This window comes from Aotus nancymaae, unplaced genomic scaffold (assembly GCF_030222135.1).
Source record: "Aotus nancymaae isolate 86718 unplaced genomic scaffold, 86718_ANA_hifiasm-v0.15.2.pri h1tg000003l, whole genome shotgun sequence".
Taxonomy (NCBI): domain Eukaryota; kingdom Metazoa; phylum Chordata; class Mammalia; order Primates; family Aotidae; genus Aotus; species Aotus nancymaae.
In genome coordinates this window covers 10,498,644-10,511,924 of record NW_026988414.1, presented here as the reverse complement: position 1 = coordinate 10,511,924, position 13,281 = coordinate 10,498,644, and positions in this window count along the sequence as shown.

Here is a 13,281-nt window from a genome sequence, read left to right as displayed (position 1 = left end):
TCAAGCAATCCTTTTGCCTCAGCCTTCGGAGTAGCTGGGACTACAGGCGTGTGCCACCACCACATCTGGCTAATTTTTTGGAGTTTCCCTCTGTCACCCAGGCTGGAGTGAAGTGGTGTGATCTCCATTCACTGCAACCTCTGCTTCCCAGGTTTAAGCGATTCACCTGTCTCAGCCTCCTAAGTAGCTGGGATTATAGGTGCCTGCCTCCATGTGTCTGGCTATTTTTTATATCTTTAGTAGAGAGGGGTCTTCACCATGTTGGCCAGGATGGTCTTGAACTCCTGACCTCAGGTGATCCACTGTGTCGGCCTCCTATAGTGTTAGGATTACAGGCATGAGTCACAGCGCCCAGCCCTTTTTTTTTTTTTTTTTTTTTGTAGAGACAGGGTTTCACCATGTTGCCTAGGCTGGTCTCGAATTCCTGGGCTCAAATCATCCACTAGGATTACAGGTGTAAGCCACCACATCTGACCCTAAAACAATTTTTTTAAAGTACCCAAAAGCAGAGAGAATTCACCCATTTTACAGATGAGAAAACCGAATCCCAAAGATATTAGCTGATGTGACCAACATCTTGTAGCAGAGAATAATGGAGCTGGGATTTGAATCCAGGCTTGACTCTAAATGCAGGGTCCTTTGCTCCCAATGTCTTCTCTCCATCTTTCCAAAGGTCCTTTCTTTCCGAGCATTCACTCTGGGAAACCCTGAGCTAGGCATTGTGGAGGGGATGGTAGAGAAATTCAGTGAGGCGGGTCTCAGAGGAGCATTTCCGAGGAGATGAGGAGCAGCCTTGGCTTTAAGGCCATGAGCAGGCCATAGGAGGGAGGGTGGGGCCCGCCATCTCACCATCTCCCATGACTCAGTTGCTTTTCTGGGTTCCCTTGACAATCTTTGTTTTCCGTGACAACATTGGATGCAGCTGGCCCAGGAGACCAATGAACCAGAAGCCCCTTTCCAGGGAGGAGAATGTGTAGAATCCATCTGCTTTCTGTTTGTAGCAACCATCACTAGCGTGCTCTTGGCACTCCTGGCAATCTTGCCACCCAGAGAAAGGGAGCAGGAGGAAGGTCAAATGGCCACCCAGAGCTACACAGCAACGCTGCAGAAGTTTCCAGAATTAGTACCCACCAGGCCCAGTTCAGGCTGGGCAATCACCCTCCTTCCAGGTGGGTGCCCTAGAGTCAGAGGATGGAACAGAGAAAAGCTCGCAGAGACCCTGTGGATAGACGGGTTCTGCCCCTGCCCCAGACGAGCCTAGAATACAGAGGGACTGGGGCTAAGGACCACAAGAAGCCGGGTGCGGGAGTTCACACCTATAATCCCAGCACTTTGGGAGGCCAAGGCAGGTGGATCACAAGGTCAGGAGTTCAAGACCAGCCTGCCCAAGGTGGTGAAACCCTGTCTTTACTAAAATTACAAAAAATTAGCCAGGTGTGGTGGCAGGCACCTGTAATCTCAGCTACTCGAGAGACAGAGGCAGGAGAATTGCTGAACTCAGGTGGCAGAGGTTGCAGTGAGCTGAGATCGTACCACTGCACTCCAGCCTGGGCAAGAGAGACTCCAACTCAAAAACAACAACAACAACAACAACAACAACAACAACAAAAGACCAGCCTGGCCATCATGGTGAAACCCCATCTTAGAAAAAAAAAAAAAAGAAAAAAAAAAAGAACCACAAGCAGAGCAGGAAACAGCGGAGCCCAGGAGGGAAGGCCCATGCTCGGGGGCCATCAGAGTTGGTGAGGGAAAGGGAAGGGCCGCTGGCTTAGTTATCTATTGCTATGCAACAAATTACCCCAAAACTTCAGGGCTTAAAACAACAGATGTTCATTATTTTATAGTTTCTGGGGGCCAGAAACTCAGGTTCAGCTTATCGGGGTGCCTCTGGCCAAGGTCTCTCAGGAGGGCAGGGTGGAGGTGTTGGCTAGAGCTACGGCCTCCCCTGGGGATGATCCATTTCCAAGCTCACTCACCCGGCTATTGGTAGGATTCAGTTTCTCACGTGCTTACGGGACTGAGGGGCTTAGTTCCTCATGGGTTGGTGGCCAGAGGCCTTGGTTCCTTACCACGTGGGCCTCTCTGTGGAGCAGCTCAGAACATGGCCACCGGCTTATCTCAGACAAAGCAAATGAGAAGGTGAGAGAGATGCAAGTCACGGTCTTTTTGTTTAATTTTAATTTTTTATTTTATTCTTGTCTTGTTGCCCAGGCTGGAGTTCAGTGGCACGATCTCAGCTCACTGCAACCTCCACCTCCCTGGTTCAGACAATTCTCCTGCCTCAGCCTCCTGAGTAGCTGGGATTATAGGCGCCTGCCATCATGCCTGGCTAATCTTTATATTTTTAGTATAGATGGAGTTTTAGCATGTTGGTCAGGCTGGTCTTGAACTTCTGACCTCCTGATCCACATGCCTCAGCCTCCCAATAGCTGGGACTACAGGTGTGTGCCACCACGCTTGGCTAATTTTTTGTATTTTTAGTAGAGACAGGGTTTCACCATGTTAGCCAGGATGGTCTCGATTGCCTGACCTTGTGATTCACCCATCCTCAGCCTCCCAAAGTGCTGCGATTACAGGCATGAGCCATGGCGCCTGGCTTTTTTTTTTTTTATATAAAGATGAGGTTTCACCATGATGGCCAGGCTGGTCTTGAACTCCTGACCTCAGGTGATCCACCCACCTCGGCCTCCCAAAGTGCTAGGATTACAGGCTTGAGCCACCGCGCCGGCCTTTTTTTTTTTTTTTTTTTTTTTTTTTAATAGAGATGAGGCGGCTGGGTGTGGTGGCTCATACCTGTAATCCCAGCACTTTGGGAGGCTAAGTGGATGGATTGCTTGAACTCAGAAGTTTGAGACCAGACTGGGGCAAAACCCCATTTCTACTAAAAATACAAACAATTAGTTGAGTGTGGTGGCGGGTGCCTGTAGTCCTGGCTACTTGGGAGGTTGAGGTGGGAGAATTACCTGAACCTGGGAGGTTGAGGCTGCAGTGAGCCACCAAGTGAGACCCTGTCCCAAGTAAATGAGTAAATAAATAAATAGAGATGAGCTCTTGCTGTGCTGCCCAGGCCGGTCTCGAATTCCTGGCCACAAGAAGTCCTCCCAAAGTGCTGGGATTATAGGCGTGAGCCACCTTCACTGTACAGCTGGGAAAACTGAGGCCCAAAGAGAGGACAGGTGACTCGTCCAAGCTTACTCCAGTTGGTGGCAGAATCAGACAAGACCCCAGAGCTCAGGGCTCTTGACCTGGGTCTGGCCGAATCTCAGAGCAGCTCGGGCCCTGTTTGCTGCAGGTTGTATTTCTGATTCTCTTTCTTTTCTAAAATAGCCATGCCACAGGTAAGGCCACCCCTGAACAGTACATCACTTGGTTTTTCTTGATTCTGAAGCATTTACGCACATGGTATCATGTTGCATGCTTGTCCTTTCCGCTCGGTATTGTTTCTAAGGTTCTTCTGTGGGGCTCTTTCTGGTTTCGGTTCCTTCATTTTCACCACTGTATAGCTGCGGCTTGTGTGGAAAGGAACTGGGTGCATAAATTGTGAAATTGTGAAATTTTGATACATTCTTTGTCGGCTTTTTTTTTTTCTTGGTATGTAAAATATCTCTTGGGAAGGGCTATGAGCCTGTTCCTCCTTTTTCGTTTTGTGTTAAACTTGTGTTGGTACCTAGAATAACTTTATTCTTTATTATTATTATTACTATTTTGAGATGGAGTTTGGCTCTTGTTGCCCAGGCTGGAGCACAATGGCACCATCTCGGCTCACCCCAACCTCTGCCTCCTGGGTTCAAGCAATTTTCCTGCCTCAGCCTCCCAAGTAGCTGGGATTACAGGCATGTGCCACTATGCCTGGCTAAGTTTTGTATTTTTAGTAGAGATGGGGTTTCTCCATGTTGGTCAGGCTGGTCTCAAACTCCCAACCTCAGGTGATCTGCTCACCTCAGCCTCCCAAAGTGCTGGGATTACAGGTGTGAGCCACCACACCCGGCCAACTTTATTCTTATGTATTTATTTATTTATTACTAGTTCATGAGATTTGAAGCCTGAGGTCCATTGCTCTTCAGCAATCCCACCGTTTAGGCATCCCACCTCCACTTGCTATCCTATGGGGCCAGGTGCTCACTGTTTCCTGAAGGGCTCTGGCCATTAGGAAGTTCTTTTTTTTTTTTTTTTTTTTTTTTTTTGGAGATGGGGTCTTGCTCTGTTGTCCAGGCTGGAGTATAGCGGTGCAATCATAGCTCACCATAACCTCAAACTCCTGGGTCTAAGCAATCCTTCTGTCTCAGCCCCCCTGAGTAGCTGTGACTACAGGCGTGTGCCACCATGCCCAGCTGATTTTTGTATTTTTTTATAGAGGTGGGGGTCTTGCTCTGTTGCCCAGGCTGGTCTTGAACTCCTGGCCTCAAGTGATCCTCCCTCCTCAGCTTCCCAAAGTGCTGGGATTTCAAGTATAAGCCACCACATCTGGCCTAGAAAGTTCTTCCTTGGGTGGAGGGAGAACCTACCTCCTCACGTCCTTCTCCCATGGGTCCCGATTCCTTCCTCCAGAGGCTGTGGACTATGCCTGTCCTGTGACAGCTCTGCAGAACAGAGTCATGGCTCTCCCCACCCCCACCACTACCAGATCCTTCCCCATCCTCACTCACACCCATATTTGCTTCCCCTTCCCAAGCTCTGCCTCCCCAGATGCTACATCCTCCCCCCATGCAAGACAAAGATTTCAAGTTCTCCACCCAGCTCGTTGCTCTCCTTTCACTGGCTCCGCCCTCATTTGGGCATAACTCCATGTTCCCAGGTCTTGCCAACCGTGGATACAGAAAACACCTGACTAGCAATTAACCCTCAGTGCCTTCCACCTGCTCACACAGAAACTCCAGTCCTGAGGAGTGGGATCCAATCACTCCACATTTGGGCCATGGCTGGGGCTCTCGGTGCCGGCACTGCTGCGAGCTGAACCAGGGACACGTCGTCTGACGCAGCCATCTCCTCTGCCTCTCTGAGGTCCCACCATCACAATTCAGCTTGTAGCACTGCCACCTCCACGCACAGAACTCACAGTGCTGCCACAGCTTTACAGAAAGGCCCCTCCTCTCTGGGCCTCTGATAAGGGTTTTCCGGCCCTTATGTATCAGAGAAGCAGCTCCTGTACTTCCCACAAGTGCCACTAGGATGAGGGCAGGTTCCAACAGCAGCCATCGGTTCCCTGTGTCCCCCTCCTGCCCTGCAGCTGAGTCTGTGCTGCCAGACCAGATCCCTATGCCTAGTCCTTTTTTTTTTTGAGATGGAGTCTCGCTCTGTTGCCCAGGCTGGAGTGCAGTGGTGTGATCTTGGCTCACTGCAACCTCCACCTCCTGGATTCAAGTGATTCTCTTGGCTAAGCCTCTTGAGTAGCTGGGATTACAGGTACCTGCCACCATGCCCGGCTAATGTTTATATTTTTAGTGTAGATGGGATTTCACCATGTTGGCCAGACTCGTCTCCAACTCCTGACCTCAAGTGATTGCCCGCATTGGCCTCCCAAAGTGCTGAGATTACAGGTGTGAGCCACTGCACCCATCATCCCTATGCCTATTCCTATCTCTCTGGAAGGAACCCCCAAGTGCCTTGCCAGCTGGCCTGGAACCCCAATCTGCCAAACATACCTGTGTAAATGAGTGGGTACACATGGCATGGGGCTGAGTGGAGAGGGTCACCTAAGTGGATACACATGCAAAGGTGTTTTAATCCCAGCTAGGACCAGCCAAGATCCCCAAGAAACAGGAATAGGTGTTCTCCCAGCTCCCATCCCCTGCTGGTACACAGATGCACCCACAATTTTAGGTAAATGAATAAATGAAAAGATGATTTTTGAACCTCTATTTGTATCAGCACCAAGAGTTTTTGCCTCTTCTGATAAAGAGGGATGTAGCATTTTCAAGTCCGTTCAAGCACAGCTGTCTACTTAGCCCTGGGTGGAGAAGTTAAAAAAAAAAAAAAAAGGGCCAGGAGCAGTGGCTCACGCCTGTAATCCCAGCACTTTGGGAGGCTGAGGCAGGTGTATCATTTGAAGTCAGGAGTTCAAGACCAGCCTGGTCAACATGGTGAAATCTCATCTCTACAAAAAATACAAAAAAAAATTAACCAGGCGTGGTGGCATGCACCTGTAATCCCAGCTACTTGGGAGGCTGAAGCAGGAGAATTGCTTGAACCAGGGAGGCAGAGGTTGCAGTGAGCTGAGATTGTGCAACTGCACTCCAGTCTGGGTGACAGAGTGAGACCCTATCTCAAAAATAAATAAATTAATTAATTAATAAATTAAAAATAGGCTGGGTACAATGGCTCATGCCTGTAATCCCAGCACTTTTGGAGGCTGAGGTGGGCAGATCACCTGAGGTTGGGAGTTTGAGACCAGCCTGACTGGCCGGGCGTGGTAGCTCACGCCTGTAATACTAGCACTTTGGGAGGCTGAGGTGGGTGGATCACCTGAGGTCAGGCGTTCAAGACCAGCCTGGCCATTATGGTGAAACCCCATCTTTTTTTTTTTTTTTTTAAAGGGAGACCAGCCTGACCAACATGGAGAGACCCCATCTCTACTAAAAATACAAAATTAACCAGGTGTGGTGGCACATGCCTGTAATCCCAGCTACCTGGTAAGCTGAGGCAGGAGAATTGCTTGAACCCAGGAGGCAGAAGTTGTGGTGAGCCAAGATCACGTTATTGCACTCCAGCCTGGGCAATAAGAGCAAAACTCCATCTAAAAAAAAAAAGAACAAGGTTTAAGAAAGTCATAGTAGGGCGGGCGCGGTGGCTCACACCTATAATCCAAGCACTTTGGGAGGCTGAGGCAGGTGGATCACGATGTCAAGAGATCGAGACCATCCTGGTCAACATGGTGAAACCCAGTCTCTACTAAAAATACAAAAATTAGCTGGGCGTAGTGGTGCATGCCTGTAGTCCCAGCTATTTGGGAGGCTGAGGCAGGAGAATTGCTTGAACCCAGGAGGCGGAGGTTGCGGTGAGCCGAGATCGCGCCATTGCACTCCAGCCTGGGTAACAAGAGTGAAACTCCGTCTCAAAACAAACAAACAAACAAAAAAACCTGAAGAAATGCACTGTGTTGCCAGCTCTCCTTCTGCGGCTGTGACCACTTTCTGCTTTGGAGCTTTTCTGTGTAAGAGGCATAACTCATATGCTCCTATGAGTCCCTTGGGACAGTATCTATGTCTGACCTCACTGTATCTCTCCCAGGACCCAGCCCAGTGCTTGGCTCATAATAAACACATAATCATAGAAACCAAGAATATTAGAGGGAAAGGAATCTGGGACCCACCATGTCCCTTTCCCTGCTCAGCAACCTTCAATGGTTACTCATTACTTGCAGGAAGAAGTTGCAAGCCTCTTGGCCAGACATTCACCACTCGCGAGCCTCAGGGCTCAGCCCCACCTCTCTATTTTCATTTGTTATCATTACCGGCCACATCTCTTCATTCAGAGAAGCAAAATCATAAGGAGCGAGAGAGAATCAGGATGTGTTACGGGGAGTTGACGTTATGCAATTGAAGGAGCTTAAAACAGCTGCATCAACAGTTTCTGCACAGCTGTGACTTCTGCATCTTGTGTTTGTCTGAGGCCAGGAGGGCAGGCAATTGGGAAGGAAAATGGACACAAGCAGAGGAGAGCCAAGGCAAGCTGGAACTCATGAGAAGAAACTGAAACTCACAGTCATCTCTCATCGTGTCCGAACTGTGGCTTCCACCATGGGGTTGACCTGCAGGAGGAACTGGAGTCTTAGCAGAAGAAAGTTGCCCAAGAGATGAAGAAACTGAAGGAGAGGATTCCATGGGAGCTGGAACAGATGTGGTCCCAGTTGCCACATCATGTCAAGAAAAGTAAACGGGCCGATCTATGACAATACACGTGAGATGCATCAGTATCTCAACTGAACTTCTGGGTATAAACATGGCTGGCAACGTACTTCCGTTTTTCAAATCTCACGCAGATTTTTCTTATGGCCAATCCCAACCCAAAGGAAATTCCAGGAAACACAGTTGCAGCTCAGCGAAATTTGACCAGACACAGACTTCCTTAGTCTGTTTCCCCATTCTCCTGAAGGACTCCTACTTATCCATCAAAGCCCTGCACAACTAGCTCTTGAGTTGAGTCTTTCCTGTCATCCACAGGACCAAGGACACGCAATAAACCCCTGCCTTACATAAGCAGGATATATATGGAAATAAAAAAATAAATAAATGAAAATAAACCCCTGCTTTAGAACAGTTGACTAAAAGGAAGAAACTGAGGCAAACAGTAAGTTGAGCATTTATTTGGCCCAACCTTGAGGATAGCAACCCAGGAGCAGAGATTCAAATTGCTCTTAATATATAACTCCTATTAGCTGCAGTTATCAGTAGATTTTTCAAGGACATGACGGGGCCAGGTACAGTGGCTCATGCCTATAATCCCAACACGTTGGGAGGCTGAGGTGGGAGGACTGCTTGAGGCCAAGAGTTTGAGACGAGTCCTGACAACACACCAAGACCATGTCTCTTTTGTTTTTTGACTGACTCTTGCTCTGTCACCCAGGCTGGAGTGCAATGGTAAGATCTCAGCTCACTGCAACCTCTACCTCCCAAGTACAACAGATTCTCGTGCCTCAGCCTCCCAAGTAGCTGGATTACAGGTGCCTGCCACCACGCCCAGGTAATTTTTTCTGTATTTTTAGTAGAGAGGGGGTTTCACTGTGTTGGCCACGCTGGTCTCGAACTCCTGACCTCAAGTGATCCGCCAGCCTCAGCCTCCCAAAGTGCTGGGATTACAGGAGTGAGCCACTGCTCCCAGCTCTCTTTATACATTTTTTTCTTTTGATTTTTTGAAACGGAGTCTTGGTCTGTCACCAGGCTGAAGTGCAGTGACATAGTCTCGACACACTGCAACCTCTACCTCCTGGCTTCAAGCAATTCTCCTGCCTCAGTCTCCCTAAGAGCTGGGACTACAGGCGTGCACCACCACGCTCAGCTAACTTTTGTATTTTTAGTAGAGACGGCTGATAAAAAATTTTTAAAAACAGGCCAGGTGCGGTGGCTCACGCCTGTAATCCCAGCACTTTGGGAGGCTAAGGTGGGTGGATCACGAGGTCAAGAGATTGAGACCATCCTGACCAACATGGTGAAACCCTGTCTCTACTAAAAATACAAAAATTAGCCAGGCATGGTGGCACATTCTGGTACTCCCAGCTACTCAGGAGGTTGAGGCAGGGGAATCGCTTGAACCCGGGAAGTGGAGGTTGCAGTGAGCCAAGATCGCACCACTCCACTCCAGCCTGGGTGACAGAGACCCTGTCTGAAAAAAGAAAGCAAAACAAGAAAACCAGAAAACAAAACATTAGAGTTTAGTCCTCACCAGGACTGAAGGAGTTCTTTTTTTTTTTTTTTTTTGACAGAGTCTCGCTCTGTCACCAGGCGTCAGGCTGGAGTGCAGTGGCGCGACCTCGGCTCACTGCAACCTCTGCCTCCCAGATTCAAGCAATTCTCCTGCCTCAGCCTCCTGAGTAGCTGGGACTACAGGCGCGCCACCATGCTCAGCTAATTTTTTTTTTTTTGTATTTTTAGTAGAGACGGGGTTTCACCATGTTGACCAGGATGGTCTCGATCTCTTGACTTCGTGATTTGCCCACCTTGGCCTCCCAAAGTGCTGGGATTACAGGTGTGAGCCACCACACCCGGCTGAAGGAGTTCTTGGAATGTGAGATTTTCAGTTGTAAAACTGGAATAGTCCTTGCCAGACTGGGACTGAAAATACTCTGACCACCCAAAGGCTGGAGGCTGCCGGGAAGCTAGGGAGGGCCATTAAACCTGTGCTACTCCCTTAAGACCAGAACCAGAAGGTCATTTTGTAACTGGCTTCATTTGTTATCCAACGTCTTCCTTCCTCAGGAACTCAGCCCTCTCAGTTATTTAGAAAGCAATTTTGGGCAATCTTCGTTTCTACAGTTACTGGCTGCACATGTGGCTGTGCTAGAAGGAAGCTGTGGGGTGTGGGGTGGGCAGGGAATACAGCCTCCTTTCCCAAAAAGTCCATCATGAGCCTGGGGACTGGGGTGGTGGAGGGTATCAAAAATGAGATTCACAGAGCTTGCCCGGGGTAGGAGCCTTCTCAGCATCCTGCCCCACAGAGGTTGCTAAAGAAACATCGGAATAATCCATGGAAGTAGAATCCTAGCCTCCTAAACGTTAGCACTGGGGAGAGGTGCCCAGTCCAAGCCCATCAGCTCAGCTGTGGGAAGGGACCTGCTCAAGTCAGAGAGCAACCAAGAACCGCAGTGAAGCTAAAACCAGACTTCTGCTCCCGAGTCAGAGACTCCTGGTCAGGGAAGAGTACAGAGGGCACACTGCTAACTTCAAGGAAGACACTTCTCTGTATCTGATTCTTTCTTTCCTTCCTTCCTTCCTTCCTTCCTTCCTTCCTTCCTTCCTTCCTTCCTTCCTTCCTTCCTTTCTTTCTTTCTCTCTCTCTCTCTCTTTTTCTTTCTCCTTCCTTCCTTCCTTCCTTCTTTTTTCTTTCTTTCTCTTTCTCTCTTTCTTTCGGGTACAGTGGCTCATGCCTGTAATCCCAGCACTTTGGGAGGCCATGGTGGGCAGATCACCTGAGATCGGGAGTTCAAGATGAGCCTTGCCATCATGGTGAAACCCCGTCTCTACTAAAAATACAAAAATTAGCTGTGCATGGTGACAGGAGCCTCTTTCTTTCTATCTCTTTCTTTCTTCTTTCCTTTTTCTCTCTCTTTCTTTCTTCTCTCTCTCTCTTCTTCTTTCTTTCTGAAGGAGTTAGGCTTTTTTTGCCTAGGTTGGAGTGCAACAGTGTGATCTCAGCTCACCGTGACCTCTGCCTCTTGGGTTCAAGCGATTCTCCTGCCTCAGCCTCCCGAGTAGCTGCGATTATAGGCATGCGCCACTATGCCCAGCTAATATTGTGTTTTTAGTAGGGACGGAGTTTCTCCATGTTTTGGTCAGGCTGGTCTTGAACTACTAACCTCAGGTGATCTGTCTGCCTCGGCCTCCCAAGTCCTGGGATTACAGGTGTGAGCCACCATGCCTGGCACTTTTTCTTTTTTTTTTTAGATGGAGTCTCACTCTGTCATCCAGGCTGGAGTGCACTAATGCAATCTGTAACCTCTGCCTCCCAGTTCAAGCAATTCTTCTGCCTCAGCCTCCCAAGTAGCTGGGATTACAGGTGCTGAAACCACCTTTGCAAAATTATGACAAGAGACAGTGAAAGAGATCTAAGTTAACTGAGTCCATCTTGCTTCTAACCTCCAAGCTGTCCTTGTTTATTCCTGGGCGTAGGCTGAACTAACTTTGGGAGAAACTTAGTTTATAGTTTATAGTTTAAACAAAGACAGTAATAACTCTTTTCCAAAGTAGATATCTTTCTTGCCTGGGGACTAGATCGCCTTTGTGGGACTAGTCCTACAAAGGTGTTTGTAGGACTAACATTAGCCACAAGATTAGAAATTATGGTTTAGGCGTCATGCAGCTGGAGACTAGAATATTCTGACCCTCCCTAAACTGCTCCTGAGATCAGTGCTTGAGATATTTTGCAGACGCTGCACTTGATGGATCAGCTGGCAACACCAGATCAATAAACTGGCTCATCTGATCTTGCATCCCCACCCAGGAGCTGACTGAGTGCAACAAGACGGCTTCAACTCCTTATAATTTCATCTCTGACTAATCAGCACTCCTGGCTCACTGGCTTTCCCCCACCTACCAGCTTAGCCTGAAAAACTCTGCTCCCCAAATGCTCGAGGAGACTGATTTGAGTAAATAAAACTCTGGTCTCTGGCACAGCCAGCTCTGCGAGAATTACTCTTTCTCTGCTGCAATTCCCCTGTCTTGATAAATCGGCTCTGTCTAGGTATCGGGCAAGGCGAACCCCTTGGGCAATTACAGCACCCGCCACCACGCCCTGCTAATTTTTGTACTTTTAGTAGAGACAGGGTTTCACCATGTTGGCCAGGCTGGTATTGAACTCCTCACCTCAAGCCAGCCACCTGCCTTGGCCTCCCAAAGTGCTGAGAGTACAGGCTTGGTCACTTTCTTTATCTTAAAATGGGGAAAGCCTCAGGGTAAAAGAGAAAGAAATGTAAGGCGGCTGGACATGGTGGTGGCTGCCCATAGCCCTAGCTACTGAGGAGGCTGCGGCAGGAGGCTCACTGGAGCCCAGGAGTTTGAGGCTGCATGAGCTATGATTGCACCACTGCACTCCAGCCTGGATGACAAAGAAAGACCCTATCTCAAAAAAGAAAATAAAAAGTATTTTACAGATTAAGACAACAGGCTGGGTACAGTGGCTCAAGCTTGTAATCCCAGCACTTTGTGAGGCCAAGGTGGGCAGATCACCTGAGATCAGGAGTTTGAGATGAGCCTGGCCATCATGGTGAAACCCCATCTCTACTAAAAATACAAAAATTAGCTGGGCATGGTGGCAGGAGCCTATAATCTCAGCTACTTGGAAAGCTGAGGCAGGAGAATCGCTTAAACCAGGGAGGCGGAGGTTGCCGAGATTGTACCCCTGCACTCCAGCCTGGGTGACAGAGCGAGACTCTCTCTCAATAAAATAAAATATATAAAACAACAAAAAGAAATGTAAAGCCCTGGGGCTGTGCAGATCACCTAAGAGCTACCCATGCCTTTTGCTAGACTGAAAAACTGCCTCCCATATGCTCAGGGAGACTGATTTGAGTAAATACAACTCCAGTCTCCCACACAGCCAGCTCTGCGTGAATTACCCTTTCTTTATTGCAATTTCCTCTGTCTTGATGACTCGGCTCTGTCTAGGCATTGGGCAAGGTGAACCCCTTGCGCGGTTACAGGGTCTGCCACGAGGCCTCGCTCCAGTGTCACTTGTAGGGTCAGCTTTCTCATACGTAAAGTGATGCCTACCCCTGGGATTACTGAGAATGTGAACAAAGAAAGGGACAAATAAAGCTCTCCTAATGGCTGGCACCTCTCATTGTAACAGCTAAGAATTGTCCTCATTTGGGGAAAACACCCTGGTGAGCCCTTTGGTGAGATCCAGCAGGCTGGATGTAGCACAGGGAAGGGCCCTGCGCAGGGGAAAGGCAAAGGAGGGGCAGGCAGAAGAGCCAGCAAGATGGAGAGAGCGCAGGCAGGGAGAGGCAGGACGAGCCGGACTCCCAGCCTGCAGGAGAGTTCTAGAAGGATGATGCAGTACCATTCTCCCCGAGGCTGCTTGTAACAGTACCTTTGTCCCCTGGCTGCTCCGAAATCATCGGTAACATCT